The 15,981-nt window shown below is 54.5% G+C and overlaps 1 long non-coding RNA gene across 1 annotated transcript; it reads right to left on the reverse strand.

Moving 5' to 3' along the window:
- Positions 1 to 8,732: 8,732 nt before the first annotated feature.
- Positions 8,733 to 12,415, reverse strand: LOC138920656 (uncharacterized). Its single transcript, XR_011432204.1, has 2 exons — positions 12,212 to 12,415; positions 8,733 to 11,369 (listed from the first exon to the last, which is right to left on the reverse strand). It is a non-coding gene; the product is annotated as an uncharacterized lncRNA (long non-coding RNA).
- Positions 12,416 to 15,981: the final 3,566 nt, after the last annotated feature.

The raw sequence follows: 15,981 nt of genomic DNA on the forward strand, positions 1-15,981 counted from the left end.
GCAGGGGGACTGGAGTAGATCTCGGAAGCCTGCCCTGAGGAGGCGTGAACCCAAGCCTGCTAGCCTGCTGGAGGATGCGAGACTGTGGCCCCTAGCCTGTGGCCAGCCACCCCCAGCCCGCCCGCAGGAGGAGGGAAGAGCTGCCCTGCTGAGCCCCGTCTAAACTGCTAACTCTGGGACATGGAAACTGAATAAAAGATTGTTGTTTAAACCACAGCCTTTTGAGGTGGTTTATCATGCAGTAAGAGGTGACTGGCACCCAGGACCTTGGCACAGGTTGTCCTGAGAGAGCCCGGCCACTGTGCAAAGCTGCCCAGGGCTGGGATCAGTCTGTTACTGAGATGCGGTTAGTAAGACTCAATGCCTCAGTGGCTTCAACCAGCCAGTCTGCAATGGCCCATGAGGTGGAGAGGGCAACTGATTGTTGGGCCAACACGCTCCCTGCCCAAGGGCCTGGCTCCCTCAGGAAACCGCAGCGCAGATCCCAGGATTTGAGCAAAGGGAGAGAATGTTCCGTAGCAGCGTTTCTATCCCGTGAGGCTGTCTGACGAGTCCCCTTCGCCCCCCTGGGAGATTTCTGCCCAGGGGACCAGACTTGCCACCCCAACAGAACTCCCCACACCCATGCAGTGCTGGAGGCGAACTGACAATCCACGCCTGACACAGACTCATTTTTTGTCATCTCCACGGAGACCCTGGGACTCAGCACTCGGATCATTTCACTGCCATCTATGACAGCTCCTGAGTTATCATTTGCTCTTGTCGATCACATTTGAACCAGATTGTTTCCTGACGCCCAAGGGAGGCCCCTTAATCTCAGGACTGAGCTCCCTCCTTGTAACCAATGGGGGGCAGTGTAGGGGACCCAATGGGATCCTGAGGACACATTCAGGGTTCAGGACTTCAGCTATTTCTGGAATAAGTGCTAGCACATCCAGACAGCATGCCTTCTTCAGCCCAGCCTCCTCCAGCCGCAGCCCTGCCCCGATGTGGAGGAAGTTCTGGGAGCCATGCCTGAACATAGGGCCAAACTCCCCTGCCTGAATGCCTTGGAAGGCTTTCTGTGGCTGGTCCTACAAAGAAGAAATTTCTCAATGTGGCTGAGCCCAGCTTCTCTTCCGGCTTTGTCTCACTCCCACTCCTCCTTTGTTTTATCTGCTCCAGCAGCACTTACCTTCTTTTAGTCTCACCTTATCACTCTGCTGATCTCCCATCACAGGGCCTTGGCACATGCTACAGCCTTTAAAGAATGTTCTTTCCTCCTTTCTTCACCTGGAAAACCACTACTCATTACTTAGTACTCAGCTAAATTACCCATTCCCTGACTTTCCCACACAGCACCCTGCACCCCTATTTGGTAACACTTGCCACAGCTGGAATTTTCCATAGATATGCATACTGTTGATGTTACCATTGTTATTATGTTCCCATTTTACAGACAAGGAAATTGATGCCCAGGCTGGTTAAATAATTTGCCCAGTGTCACCCAGTCAATGAGCTGGGGTTCCAACACAGGCCATCTGACTCCAGAGTCCCTGCCTCTAACCTGCAGATGTGGGGCCTGCACCCCAGAGATGCTGACACAGGAGCTGTGGGTGAGGCCCAGGAATCTGCACCTTCGAGGAGCTTCCCAGTGGAGGCTGATGCAGGGGTTTGGGAACCAGCACAACAGGGACGCAGAGGTGAGTGAAGCTGAGCTGCTGCCCTGGAGGAGCGTGCAGGCTGGAGGGGAGACATCTGCCCGTAAGGACCTCCAGGGTGAGGCTGCACGAGGCACCAGCTTTGGAGCCGGGAGGTCTGGGTTCGAACCTCGGCTCTGCCTCTCTCCCGCTGTGTGACTTGGGCACATCCCTTGACCTCCCAGCCTCAGTTTCCTCATCTGCAAAATGGGGACAGTGTGGGTTTGCTGTGAGGGACGGATGGGCTACCCCACGTGAAGAAATGGCTCAGGGGGATCCTGCAGAACAGCGAGTCTCCCGCCCACTGAACGGCGCCACAGACTCGACGTTTCTCCTATAAGTGGATGGTCAGCTTCCGAGAGAAGGGAAGGGGATGCCCTTGTCCCCGGACTCTGAATCACAGCCTGGAGGAAAGCTGCCTGCTGGGGGGCCATGTCAGAGGAGCGCTGGGTCCCGGGGCCTCCGTGGGGCCCGGCTCCTGGCAGGGATGCAGTGAGCCTGGAACTGATGCCTGTGGAAGTGAAACCCCAACACCTCCCAGGGTCTCGCAGTGCTGCTAAGCCCCGGTGCCTCTTCTTCCCCTGCGGTCACGTGGCCTGCTCCCTGCCCTTTTACCTCTGACCCGGGAGGGAGGTTGGGGTGACTGTGACTGCTGGAGGCAGGTGAGGAAAGGAAGGCTGGAGTCCTTAAGTGACCTCCCAGGGTCACTCAGCAAGTCGGTGCCGGGGGGCTCCTGGCTCCTTCCGGGCTCCCCACCATCACCGGGAGACCCTCATCTCTGAGCCGCATCCCTGAGTGGCCAAGACTTGCAGTGACCGGCCGCAATTCCCGTCGGCATCTGCCCCCGGGAGCTCGGGGCTCTCCCATCTCCACTGTCTCACTTAGCATCGGGGCCGCCTTGATGAGGAGATTTCCTTTTGGGAGAGATACAGACCCTGTCTAGAGAGAAGGCACAGTTTCCGTCCTCTCCCTGTGTCACCTGTCACAGTGGATTCCCCTTTCAATGGGGTCTTTCTTCTCATTTTTGAATAAAATCTCAGAACCTGCAACATGAGAGGCCAGCTGGAAAGACCGTATTTTGAGCTGATGCCCTTCCTCAGCGCCCTCCTGTCCCCCCGACCCCAGTGGGTCTATTTCCCTCACAACAGCCGCTCCCACCAAGGGAAGGGTCACCAAGGGCCAGGCCCGCGCTGGCCACCGTCCAGGAGGTGCCACGTCACAGTCTCATGGCAGCCCTGTGAGGGGCATTGGGCCCACTTACAGACGCAGACCCCGAGGCTCACAATCCAGACTGCTGCCATGGGGCAGAGCCCAGATTTGAACTCCCATCTGCCTGACTCTAACCTCCCTCCAACCTCCTCCAGGAGCCTACAAGTAAGTGACGAGGTGAGGATGGGGACAAATACGGCCGTGGAGTCTCTGGGGATGTGGGGATAGTGATGATGATGATGACGAGGTGGTGAGGAAGGTGAGGGGGCTGTGCAAGGAGGTTCTGGGAAGGGGCCGCCCAGCACGACTACATTCCCAGCCCCCTCGCATCTGGGTAGGGCCACGTGACTGGATCTCACGAGAGTGTTGGGAGAAGTGATGCGAGCGTCCCTTTCAGCGAGGTGACTGACAAGCAGCTGTGCCTTCTCCACGCTCTCTGCCCCGCCAGCTGGAAGCAGGGCGATCTGAGGGCTTCAGGGGAGGCAGAGCCACAAGATGGAAGGAGCCTGGGCCCAAATCACGATGTGGAGGAAAGCCGTCCACTGGCATCTCAGAGGGACTGATGCCTGAGCTGAATCTGGAAGGAGACATTAGGAGGTGACCAGGAAGAAGACGGGAAAATATGCTAGGCAGACAGCATGATGCGTCATGGAACCTCAAAGGGCTCAGTGGCGGTGCAGTGATCCCTGTCTCAGGAGAGAGACAAGAGCTGAGTGTGGAGAGGGGAGTGGACGCTGAATCTGAAGTGGTCCTTGAGCCAGGTCTCGGAGTTTGTGAATTACCCTTAGAGCACTGGTGGCTATTAAAAGGGTTTTAACCATACAGTCAGATTTCGTATTAAAACGAGCCCTCTGGCCCTGGAGAGGGAGAGGCTGGAGTCAGGGGAGCGGCTGGCCCTGCTCACCAGAAGCGAGGGCGGCAATGGGACCAGAGCAGAGGGGAGGGGCGAGTTTTAGGGGGATTCAGGGAGAATAGGCCTTCACGATGGATGTCAAAGCAGAGGGAGGAGGGGAGGCGAACCCCGGGTTTCAGGCATGGGGGTCTGGGCGGTGGTGAGTGGCGGGCCACCACTGAGATGGGGACACAACCTGGGGACACAGGTCCAGAAGGGAAGGGGAGGCACCCCTGTGGGGCACACGAGTCCTTTATGAGCCCCACGACGGCAGGCCTGGGTCTGTCTTGTTCACCGTGCTCCTGAGGGTGCAGCAGAGCGCGGGGCTCACTCGGTGTTTGCTGGAGGAAAGAAGGGAGGGCGGGTTGCAGCCTCAGGGAGCAGCCCCCAGGCCATTCTCACTGAGGGCAGCTGCTGAGGGGCCGTCTCGTTGGGAGGGGGCAGTGGCGTATGGGCACCTGGGCAGCGCTGTGGGGTGGGGCGGTTCAGGAGCGTCTGCCTCCTGCCATCCTCCCTCCCCCCGGGTTCATGGCGCAGGTCAGTGCTATAGCTGAGTGTGTGCGGAAGCTGCGAATCTGGCTCTGATCACCAGCCAGCCCCTAGATGGTGAGGGCGGAGATGATGGGATGGGAGCCATTGGCGACTTTTGATCTGAGGGGATGGGATAGAGACAGCTGAGCCCAGCAATGAGGGCAGTTGTGCGTCTCCCTTAAGATGGAGGAAACAGATGTTATTGGCCAACGGCCCTTATGGCTGCCCGAGGGTCTGGGCTGCCAGGAGTTCCTGGGACAGAATTCCTGGTGGACAGTCAGGAGGAAGGATGACAGCCCGCTGGTCTCCACACCCGCCCCCCTGCAACCAGGCCCTGTTCCCCTCCCCACTTCCCTCCAGGAAGCAGGAGATGGATGACTTACATGTTAGTTTCCATCTGCCAGAAGTGAGCGGGATGAGCCGGAAACAAATGCAAACCCAGAGGCACCCGCAGAGCCAAGTCATCAGTCATCCGTGAGCCCCGCCCCGTATCCACCACCTGGTTGGCCAGCACAGGCCAGGTGGCCGAGGGAATTTTACTGAGCATTTTGCATGGGTTTCACCTGTCCCCCCCAACCCCCGACCCACCCTGCACAGTCAGGCCCTCCCTGGCTCCTGCCTGGACACTGCCCCTAGACCTGCCCCAACACAGCCTCTGAGCCTGTTTCTAAAGCGCAGCTCTGATGCTGTCACTCCCTGCTACCTTTGACAGCTCCTCGCTTCCTACTGGAGGAAGCCACTCAGCTCCGCAGCCCAGGACCAGGCCTCGGCCAGCAGGAGGGTGGGGCGGTGCAGTGGTTAAGACTCAAATTCTGGAACGAGAGTCCAAATCAGGTCTCTGTCACCTACAACTACTTGTGTGACCCTGGGCATGTTACTTAACCTCTCTGAGCCCGCCTCCCATCCCTGCCTGCCCCCGCCTTGGATGGACCCTTCAGATGAGCCCGTTTGTTTCCTTTAAGCTCAACCAGAATGAGCTTTTCTGTCCCTTGAAACCACACAGGCCGAGTCTCCTGTGCAGCGTCCTCGTCCCTGACCTGCACCCCTACCCCAGCACCATTCCCATCTCCATGCCGTGTTCTTGTTGTCTCTGCCTGGAATGCCCCTCTCCCAAGTTCGTGTTCTGTCCCAATGCTGCTCGTCCTTCAGCGCCCCAGTGAGCTCGTGGACCTTAAGTCTTAGATCAGGGTTTCTCAAGTTCAGCACTATTAACAGTTTGAGTCAGATAATTCTTTTTTGGGGGACGGGCTGTCCCATGTATTGTGGGACGTTTTGCAGCATCCCTGATGTCTATTTCCTAGATTCAAATAGCACCCCTGAGTCGTGACAGCTGGAAATATCTGCAGAAATTGCCAAATGTCCCCTGCAGGGCAAAACCGCCCCCTGGTTGAGAACCACTGACAAAAGGGCAAAAAGGGGCTTTGGGTCAGAGATACGAGTTTTGTTCCTGCTCCACCCCTTCCTTGCTTGTGACCACAGTCTCGTTTCTGGACTGCTTGCAAGCCTCGGTTTGTTCCCGAGGCGTGTGCGGGTGGTAACACGGCCTCACGGGCTCTTCAGCGGGTGACACTGATCACTCACGACAAGAGGTCTGGTGCGCGGTAGGTACTGAGTGCTGCCTGGGCCCTTTGCCTCCAGGAGGGCAGGCAGGAAGCCCAGGGAGCTGTCACTCAGCAGCCTGGCTCTGGGAAAGAGAAATAGAAAAGATACGAATTCCAAAGCGTAAATGTCAGGGGTCTGGGAAGACTTGTGAAAATAAACATTGCAAGGAGGGGAAGAAAGGAAGGTGGAGAGAAAGGAGGGGTGGAGGCGGAGGTCTAATGTTGAAAAAGTGGGATATTGCACATAAAAGTCCGATTTTCTTTCCTCTTAGAAAATCGGGAGGTCTGACCACACTGGGTGTGGCCTGGACAGTCGCTGGGGCTGGGCAGCTTCTGCCCCCAGGCAGGCCTCATGTAAGCTCTCTGCTTGGACTCCGTCCCCACCGCTCCTGACCCCTCAGCTCTGAGGCTGAGGGCCAGCACCGTGTTCGCCCTGCTGTGTTCTTGTCACCTGAACACGTCACTCCCTGACCTTGCGAGGATTGCAGGTGGCCACTCTGGGCCAGAGGATCAGCCCTGAGATTCTCTGACTGTCTCAGCTCAAATGTCGCCTCTTCCGAGAAGCCTTCCTTGACCACCTGAGACTGCACACACCCTCCACTCTTCCACCCATTGCTCCACCAGTGGATGGGCTGGCTGCCCCTGGGCCAGGCTTTGCAGGAGCACAGGGGCTGGTGGAGGACTGTCCCCACACTCGTGTTGGAGAGGGATTCATTCCCAGTCAAAGACCAGACACATGGCACGGGACGCAGGCTGCTGCTCCCTGCCTCACTGCAGGCTGGCCTCTCAAGAAAGCCGACACTGATACGCGGTCACTGAGCCCACACTGCGCTCTCCTTTGGCCCAAGAATGCCCCCCGGTCACCTTCACTTGTCCTTTAAACACACCCTAGGACAGGTCCAGCACACAGTAGTTCCTTTCCCATCACTTGATCATCATGGCAGCTGAGGAAGTGGGGTCAGGAGGCCTGGCTCTGGCTCTGGCTCTGTTCCGATGGTCAGTCTGTCTGTCTGTCTGTCTCTCCCCTTCCTCATCCCTCTCCACACAGGCACAGCAGCCTTTTCTACGCGCTCCGTCATTAATCCTCCCCAAGGTCCTACCAAGCTGGCTCCTGGATTAGCCCCACTTCCCGGGGAGGGACCGAGGTTCCAGGAAGCTCAGAGCCTCCTGTCAGACACTGTGGCTGGGAGGTGGTGGGGCTGGGATTGGACCCCAGGCCTGCCCGACTCCCAAGGCCTTGTGGTCTCACACAACACAACCCCCATGTGACCTGGGGCAAGACGCAGACACAAGACAGCATGAAAAAAAAGGGAGGGAGGAGGAAAAGGTTGGAAGAGAAGTGAGAGGAGGAGAGAGACTTGTCTCCAAATTGCGGTGGGACCTTGAGAAAACCACTTCTCCTTTTTGGGCCTCAGTTTCCTCTCTGAAAAATGGGGGGAAGGCGGGGTGGACTGGACAGTTCTAAGCAGCGCCACTCTAGACCCCTCCCATCCCAGAAAACGGCACCCTCCCCACTGTCTGCCTGCAGCTCAGCCGGAGGTCAACTACCTCCCATCCAGACCAGAGCAGCAGAGTTCTCGCAGTACCGCGCTCAGGGCGCTGTGCGATAAGCGAGGCGGGTGTCTTCCGAGCATTCTTGGGGGTACCTGCTCTGTGTCGGGACTTCCGGCCTGCGGAACAGAGTGTAGACAGCAGAGACTTCTTGAAAGCTCCAGGGACCCTTAACGCTGTGAACACGCCAGGCTGGAGGACACTGGCCCTGAGTCATCTGCACCACTGCGGTCTCTCTGAGCCCCCCACGCAGTCTGGGCCGGTCCCTGGGGCCCACCCACAGCAGCTCCTTGAAGTCCTTCCTCAGCACCCCTCCTGCCCACAGTCCCCCCAACCTGGCCCTATGTGACCTGGCTCCCAGGGCCCTCGTCACCCCTGTTCCCTCCTCTGGATTCCCCGATGACAGTGGAATTCCCAGGTCCCTGTCACCCTGCAAGCAGAAAGCCGTTCTTGCTCCCAGCCGGGCCCCCCACTCGCCTGCAGCTGAGGCCCACACTTGCTCTTCCTGAGATCTGGGTCCCTGGGGGAATGCAGGTCCCAGCCCCGGCTTCTGCCCTTAGAGCCCTCGGGAGACATCTGGGCGTTGGGAGCCTGTGGAGGATGGCCCGGGTGTGGATCAGCGAGAGGCTGCGGGCAGACAGTGGGCTCCAGGGAGACGGGGGCCACACGGAACTGGGAGGGCTGACTACCTGTCGTCCTCCATCCACCTTCCAATTACGTCCTCACATGCTCGAAGGATGCTCACCAGCCAGAACTGGGACATTAGCCTTGGAGGGGCCATGGAAGCGAGGGAACCCCCTGTTTATTGAACCTCGGGTCTGAGCTGGGCACCACACCAGGGCTTTGCATGAGATACTCCATTTCATTGTTTCATTAGCTCACTTTGAGCAAGGCACTGCCCTTCTCTGGGCCTCAGTTTCCCCCTCTGCGCAGTGGGTGGTGACGCCACTGCCTCCCCGGGGGGTTTTAAGGATGCAGCGAGGACACGGGTGTGAGGGTGGGTGCAGCCCCACCCTCGGGGGGCTCTGCGCTGACGGGCAGCAGTCCGTCCAGAGCTGCTGGTCGGTTCTCCCTCCACCCTCCACCACTGCAGTGACACTTGCAGCCATTTCCCGGGACGCTGCTGAGCCGTCGCCCGTTTAAGCCATTTTTTTGACATTAACAAATCTCCAGGGCCTTTATTTTATGCCATAAAGAATGTCACCAACTGATGAGGACATTTAAACTTAGCGACAAAATTTAGAGTAAATGAATGTTGACAATCGTGTGTCAGTCTTTGTACAAGAACATCGCAATGTCTCTTTTCTCTTTAATTACTTTATCGAGGTCACACTGGTTATAACATTGCGTACATTTCACATGTACTTCGTTGTATTTTGGCTTCTGTGTAGACTGCATCGTGTTCACACCAATAGCCAGGTTTCCATCCATCACCCTACACATGAGCCCCTTTATCCCTTTCGCCCTCCCTGCCCTTCCCCTCTGGTCCCCACCAATCTGTTCTCCTTGGCTGTGTGTGTGTTTGTCTTCCACACATGAGTGGAGTCACACGGTATTTGTCTTTCTCTGCCTAAGCCTGTTGGCAGCATTTTACCGTTTTGCCCTCACAGCCCACGGGCCGAGATCGAGGTCCCGAGCGCCCGTCTGAAACGCAGACCCTCCTGTCCCCGCTGAGTGAGGTGCATCGGCTGCCCCTCTGCTCCGACGGCAAAGCCCCAACCCTGAGCGCGGCGCCCAAGGCCCTGCGAGGCCGGCCCCACCCGCCCCTCCGGCTGCACCCGCCCCGGCCCAGGGTGGACACTCAGGTCAGTGTCGCCAAGGCCACCCCGTCTGCAGATACAGAGCCGGATTCAACCAGGCAGGCTCGGCCGGCCCCACGGGCTGTCCAGAGACTCCGCCTCTGGGCGGTCCGTGCCCGCCGTGGGTCTTGTCACCGCGGGGAAGGCCGCTCGGCCCCTGTGTCCGTGTCTGGCGGGCTCGTGGTGACAGCCGCTCCGCCCGCCCCGCAGGCTCTGCTGGGCCGTCTGTTCCCCCCGACCTCCCCCGGCTTCCGACGTCCATCCACGTGGGAAGGAGTGCGGGCTGGGTGCCGGGTTGTGGTGGCCTGGCGGCCGAGGTCGCCGGAGCCTCGGAAGGGGACGAGGGACTCGTGACGCCGGGGTTTGGGTCCAGCCTGAGGCCCGTGGACACCCCCGGGCCCTCATTAAAGAGCTCATGGGGCTGGTTTTGGAGGAGCAGGACAGACCAGCTTATGACCCTCGTCTGACCTTAGGGGAGTCTTTAGAAGCGTCTAGACTGGCACACAGAGATCAATGAGAGGCCTCCGCCATGGTTCAGGGGCAGACGAGAGCAGGGCAGCCTCAGTGGTGATGGCAGGAAGTGGGTGGACACCAGTGGCCTCAGGGGGACTGAGAGGACTTGGTGCCGTGAAGGGCCGGGCGTTGGTTATGGTCAGAGGGCACGGGCACTGTGGGAAGGCTGGAAATGCTGTCTGAGTGCTCTGCGGGCCACCAGCGGGGATGACAGACATATCCCTGAAGGCTACTCTGCAGGGGAGGAGTCACACGATGTGGGGAGCACTTCATGGGTCTGGGGACCACAGGTGACAATGGTGGTGATGTGAGTGGAAGTGATGCAAAATACAAACACCTGTGAGGTGTTCATGATGAGCCAGGCATTGTCCTCAGTGTTTCACACGGATGTGTGTAATACTCCTCACAACGGCCCTGTGAGGGACATGCTGTTGTCACCTCATTTCACTGATGAGACACAGAGAGGTTTAGTAACTTGCCCAACATCACACAGCTAGTTAGTGGCAAAACTGGGGCTTGAACTCAGGGAGTAGTTCCTGAAGCTATGCTCTTAATTGTTATTCTAGGAAGCAACTATGATGTTACTGCCCTCAAGGACCTGCAAGGCCATAAAATACAGTAAAACCCATGGGCAAATTGGATGACGGGAGATAATCATTTTTGGCTGTAGGAATCAGAGAAGGCTTTTTTGTGTAGGAAGCATTTTCACTTAGTCCTAAAATGTGGGGAATTCTTGAGGAGGCAAAACTGTAACTCATCAGTCAAGGTTGTCATTTCACACCACACAAACTCACTCTGGTCAGTTTAGCAGAAAAGCTGTCAGAGAACTTTCCTTCCAAAGTGTGGGCGGGCGTGCCTCTGATTGGAGGAACCGAGCGTTACATGATGACATCCAAGCTGCAAAGGAGATTGGGAAGGAAAGCCTCTGGGGTGTTTAGGGTCTGTCTCTTAAAACAGGGACTTCCATAAGCACAGTAAGGGGTTTCTCTTGTTGGGCGACCACCAACAATGGTAGCCGCCGTCTCCACGTTGTAAGGGAGGACATTTGAGCAAAAGGTCACAAATGCACCGCTGCAGGAGGAGAAGCTCCAGGCTCATTGGAGGAGCCCCTCTGTGTGACTGGAGCAGAAAGACAAGAACACAAGGTTCTCTCTTAACCAAAACACGCCTCATAGCTCCCTTGGGGTTATTAGAAAAGAGAAGGAGGCTGGGGCTAGGCGGGTGGATTCAATGTGTTCATTAAAAAATAGTCAAAAAAAGTTGGGAGCAAAGATATATCTATGAGGTTCCTTGTCCTTGAAACACCCTAAGTCAGTTTCTTGCCCTCATCTCCTCCTGCTGAACCATGGTGTGGACTAAAGTGGACCTAGGACCTGCTGAAATGCAGTGGCCTCTCCAGCCCCCAGAAAGGGTCCTGCCTTCTCCGCGTCTGCCACCACTTGGAAACTGCTTTCTGCAAAACTAAGCAAGAGGGAGTCCAGTCTGTGTGGCTCCACTCCCAGATGGCCAAAAAGGAATGTGAGAATTCTCCAGGCTTGTCCTTGAAAGGTTCAGAAAAAGAGAACCCGATTCCTGAAGAGGCAGGAAGCAGTGGCTTAGGAAAAGCAAAGAGAAAGTAGGTTTTAGCTTTTTGGAATGTAAAAAAAAATATTTACATTCTTAAAAACAAAGGACAAACAGGATATTGAGTCACCTTAAAGTTTCTCTTCAAGCTAAGAGAAGCAAGCCAAAGTTTTTTTTAAAACTTCTAGTAAATTTCTTATTACAAGCTATACCCCAAATTTCAAAGATCAGTGAACATCTTATTTTTACCCATTTCAGTCCTTCAAAAGGATCAGTTCCCATTCAGAATGTAGGGGCTCCCTTATTAACCATGAACTTCCTGTCATTCTTATTTCACTTTCACTGTCAACCTTCTATAGTCTTTTTTTCTTTTATAAAGCAGTTTCCACTTTTGTTTATTCTAGCTTAAATTCACCAACCCCCTTCCTCAAAAAAAAAAAAAAAAACCCCAAAACAAAACCAAAAGCACAACAACAACCCTCCAACCCCCAACCCAAGCTAACAACTACTAGGTTAACCTCCATGGATATAACCAATGTAGAAAAGTGGGAAAAATACAAAAAGCTTATCCCTTTGAAACAACCAAAACTAACACTCCAGTGGATTTTCTTTCTTCTCTATAAATCTCAAAGAATAAAAACAAAAGATGAGGATCAAACTCTACACACAGAGTTCAGTGTGCAGTCTTTTAAAGAAACTACTTAAATCGTGTTTGAAAAAAAGATTTTAATGCCAGGAAATCGCTCATGCTAAACGTTAAGCAAAAAGTCTGGGTACAAAACCTCTACTGTGTGCCGGACACGTACACGCATTGCGTAAAAACATACCAAATGTCAGTAGCGATTTTCTCTGGGTATAAACCTCTTGTCATACCTTGTACTCCCAAACTTTTGACAACAAACACGCATCACTTTTCAGGATCAGGAGAAAAATAATGGCACTTGGAAGAGAGACAATGGGAACCTTAGATTTCTCAGTAATGGAGTGCGGGCGCCCTAAACAACTTATGAATGTTTTGTTTCAAACGCAAAGTATTGGGCGAGTGCGCGCGGGCGGGCGCGTCCCTGCGGGGCGGGCGGTTGGGCGCGGGTTGAGCGCCACGTCACGGCATTGTGACGCTCGCTGCTTTATAAGGCGCTTGCAGGCGATCCCAGTTGTTACTTCGCCTGCCGCCACCTGGAGCTCACGGTGCTCCAGCTTTGTCCAGCATAGACAAAGCGGACATGGGAAGAGGGATGCTGATCAGGCTCCAGCTGGGGCTGCTGCTTCTGGCGGTGTTCCTGCTCCAGGAGGTTTATTCGCAGGCAGCCACCACCTCCCCCGCCACCCTCAGAGCCTCACAGGATGCGCTGCAGTCTTCCGTGTGTGTTCTCGTGGTGTCGCTCTCCCTCCTTTTCCATCTGTACTGTTGAGGGACTCAGGCCGAGAAACGTTTTCACTTTCCCAACTCATCTTTTAAAACCCCAACCAAATGGCTTCTGGATGTCCCGCGTGGTAAGGAAAACAACAGATCCTCATCGAATCTAGTAATCCCGCTCCATATTTTATCGACACAGACGATATTGAGAACATCACATTTGACTGGTTTGAAGAGCATCTGAAGAATTTGACTCCATGTTAAATCTGCCGGCGTTTTATGGACCAGGCCGAAGGGCCAGCTAACAGCCAAAATGAGTGAACGATCTGAGGTCATGAATCGGGGGCTTAAGGAATATGGACTCTTAAAACTCTACCTTGAAAATAAGAATCAGTTTCACCTTGATCTAGAGAGAAAGGATGAGATGTGGAATGGAGATGTTTCATTTTGATTCACCAAGTCTAAGGCCATTAAAAAATTTGGTAATACCAAAAGCTTCTGTGACTCTCTGTGTGTCCGTTGGAAGGGGCCCCCAGGTCTAACTGTTAGTTAATTAGTACTAATTTAATGCTGGTATACACTAAAGTTTTACATTGTTAAGCTTCTGCTGTTTTCTTGGGAACTGATCTCTTTCCTCTGTGGTTTTGGATTTAATTGCGCTTGACTTTGGGTGTAGTAAGAGAACACATGTTGGAGCGATGATGGATTGGAATCTACTCTAGATCCAAGAATGATGAGTACATCCTGCTTATTACGTTCTTATGAAGGCAGATGGTAGGTGCTTTCCCATCGTGCATTGCAATCCAACAAGAGTGCCAGATTCATTTAGCTACCATGCTTAACCCAGTTCCAAAGACTGGAAGTGCATTGACCCCAACTCATCTTAAAATGCTGCTCTTTCTGGACAGATAGACGGGGCCCTGCTTTCTCTGAGCCATGCCCATGAACCTTGTCCCCTGTGGACATAGGTTGTGGTCTTTTCCTTTCTTAAGAGAGATGAGACTTACTCCAAACACCATCTCTAGTCACAGGGTTTGACCTGCAGTGTTTGTTCAGCTGAGCAAAGGCCTGGCTGGGAGTCCAGAGGGGCTCCGGAGCAGGCACTGGGCTGTAATTCCTTTGGCCAGGTGGGCTTCCCCGGTCTCAGTTACAGGGGCAGCCAAGCAGCCCAGAGTTCCCCCTAAACCCCAAAACAAAATTGTGGGCTTTTTCTGCCAGTTCAAGAAGCTGTAAAAAATGCCGCTCGCAGCCTTCAGTGTCCATAGCATCAAACCCACCGTCTTTCAATAAGGCTTTTGTGGGGGCTCTGCTAAGTCCAGGCATTGGGGAGCACCTTCACACTTCTTATCTCACTTCTTCTCAGAGGAATGAGTGGTGGAATTTCAGGCCCTGGGCTCAGGCTGATGGAGATTGGCGAGTGGCGTGGTGAAGACCATAGGCTTAGGAGCTCTGCAGACCTGGGTTCAAGTTCTGCCTCCACTAAGTATCAGGAGATGACCTCGGGACATCCTCTTCCCACCTGGTTGGACTGTTGTGAAGATTAAATGAGATTCTACGTGTTAAGTGCTTATCACATCCGACACAAAGTGGGGCCCAGATAAGTCGGTGAATTTGAATTGTTCCTTAGCTTCTCTCATACTTCTCTCTGAAGTTATCAGCCCCATAAAAAGACCCCTGAGGCTCCGTGCCAGCCTTATACACCCCAGGGACCACCACGCCTCTGGGGACAGTGGAGTCTGGGCCAGGGAAGGCAGGAAGGAGCACTTACGGAGAGTTGACCACCTGCGTGACGTTAGGTGAAGCGTTTCCAAGCAAGTTCTCTCCTAGTCATCACAGTGCAGGGGGCTGCCCTTACCCCAGTTTGCAGATAAGGAAGCGGAGGCTTAGGTCAAGGGACCTCGTCAAGGTCACGAAACTGATAAGAGCCAGTGTCAAGACTGAAGTCCAGGTCTCTCTGGCACCAAAGGGCATAAGCACCTGACGTTTCCATGGGAGCTTGGAAACAACTGGAAGAATTAGCCAGGAACAGGGCCTGTGTGCTAGGGTCGGGCACTTGCTGGAAGCCAAGGCAGGTGGGAAGCAGGTGGGGGAGAATAAACCGTCAGCAGCCGGCCAGGCAGCCTGGGCTCCAGCACCCGGGACTCTCGGGCTGTTTGTGTAATTTGTGCCAGCCACGGGGCGCGTATCTCAGCTCTGCTGCCGTGGAAACTTGACCAGGTTACCTAGCTCTGCTGTGCCTGTTTCCTCATCTGTAAGGTGGAGAGAGTGATAATCTCTCTGTCTTATTGTTGACATGCACATTAAGTTAGAGCCGTAGGCACTGTGCCTGGCACAAGGCAAGTGCAGAATAGGCGTCATGGATACAGCGGAGGGCAGCAGTTGGTGGCCCGAGCGTGGCTTTGCCCTGCAGTGGGAGCCCCGAGACAGAGGCAGCTGCCCTGTGGCGACACAGCGCATCGCACAGAAGCCCAGACTCTTGCCTTTCATGTTTTACTCTTTAAGGAGAAAGCTGTTAGTCAAATGTTCTGGTCACACTCCCATCTGAATAATGACCACACTTCTCTCCCTGTGGAAGTTTCAGCAAGATAGTAACCGCGTGGGTTCTGCTGTAGCGTTACAGGCAGTCGAGCAGAGGGAAGAGCCTGGCTCTGTCTAGACGGACCTAGGTTCAAGTTCAGGCTCCATATGGGACTAAGAATTTCCCCACCACCCTCTGAGCCCCTTCTTTGTACCAGGCCTGGCATTGGCAGGTGCTGTTGTCCTTGTGTATGGATGGGGAAACTGAGGCACAGAGCAATGAGCCAACCTTCCCGTTGACATCCTGCAGTGAAGTGGTGGAGCAGGGCTCAGGCTTTAGCTGGGTGACCCAGAAGTCTCAGACGCTTCCACAGCAGGCTTTGGCTGAACCACCTGATTGCTCTAAACCTCACTTTCCTCGTCTGTAAAATGGGGGTTCGCTCTGGAGCAGATTTTTGGGGAGCAGGCACAGAGCCGGGCTTTGGGAATTATAATCCCTGCTCCACATGGTTTGTGGGGGGGTTTAAGAACGTGAATCGTAAGAACTTAAGTTCCCGGCTCGGAGACAAAAATACAGCAGCTCCTCGAAAAATGGTGTCCTCTTCCCTTTCTGGTTCTATAACTTTTAATTTTTTTCCTGTTAGGACCTGTTATCGCCTATGGTTTCCCCCCTTAGAGTAAAAGTAGTTTAAGATTCTCTGTGAAAGATGCTAGTTTTTAAAGATAATTTAGATTTTATCTTCCGCTCTTCCTGCTGGAAAGTTGAAAT

Source organism: Equus caballus, chromosome 2, assembly GCF_041296265.1.
Source record: "Equus caballus isolate H_3958 breed thoroughbred chromosome 2, TB-T2T, whole genome shotgun sequence".
NCBI classification, from domain to species: Eukaryota; Metazoa; Chordata; class Mammalia; order Perissodactyla; family Equidae; genus Equus; species Equus caballus.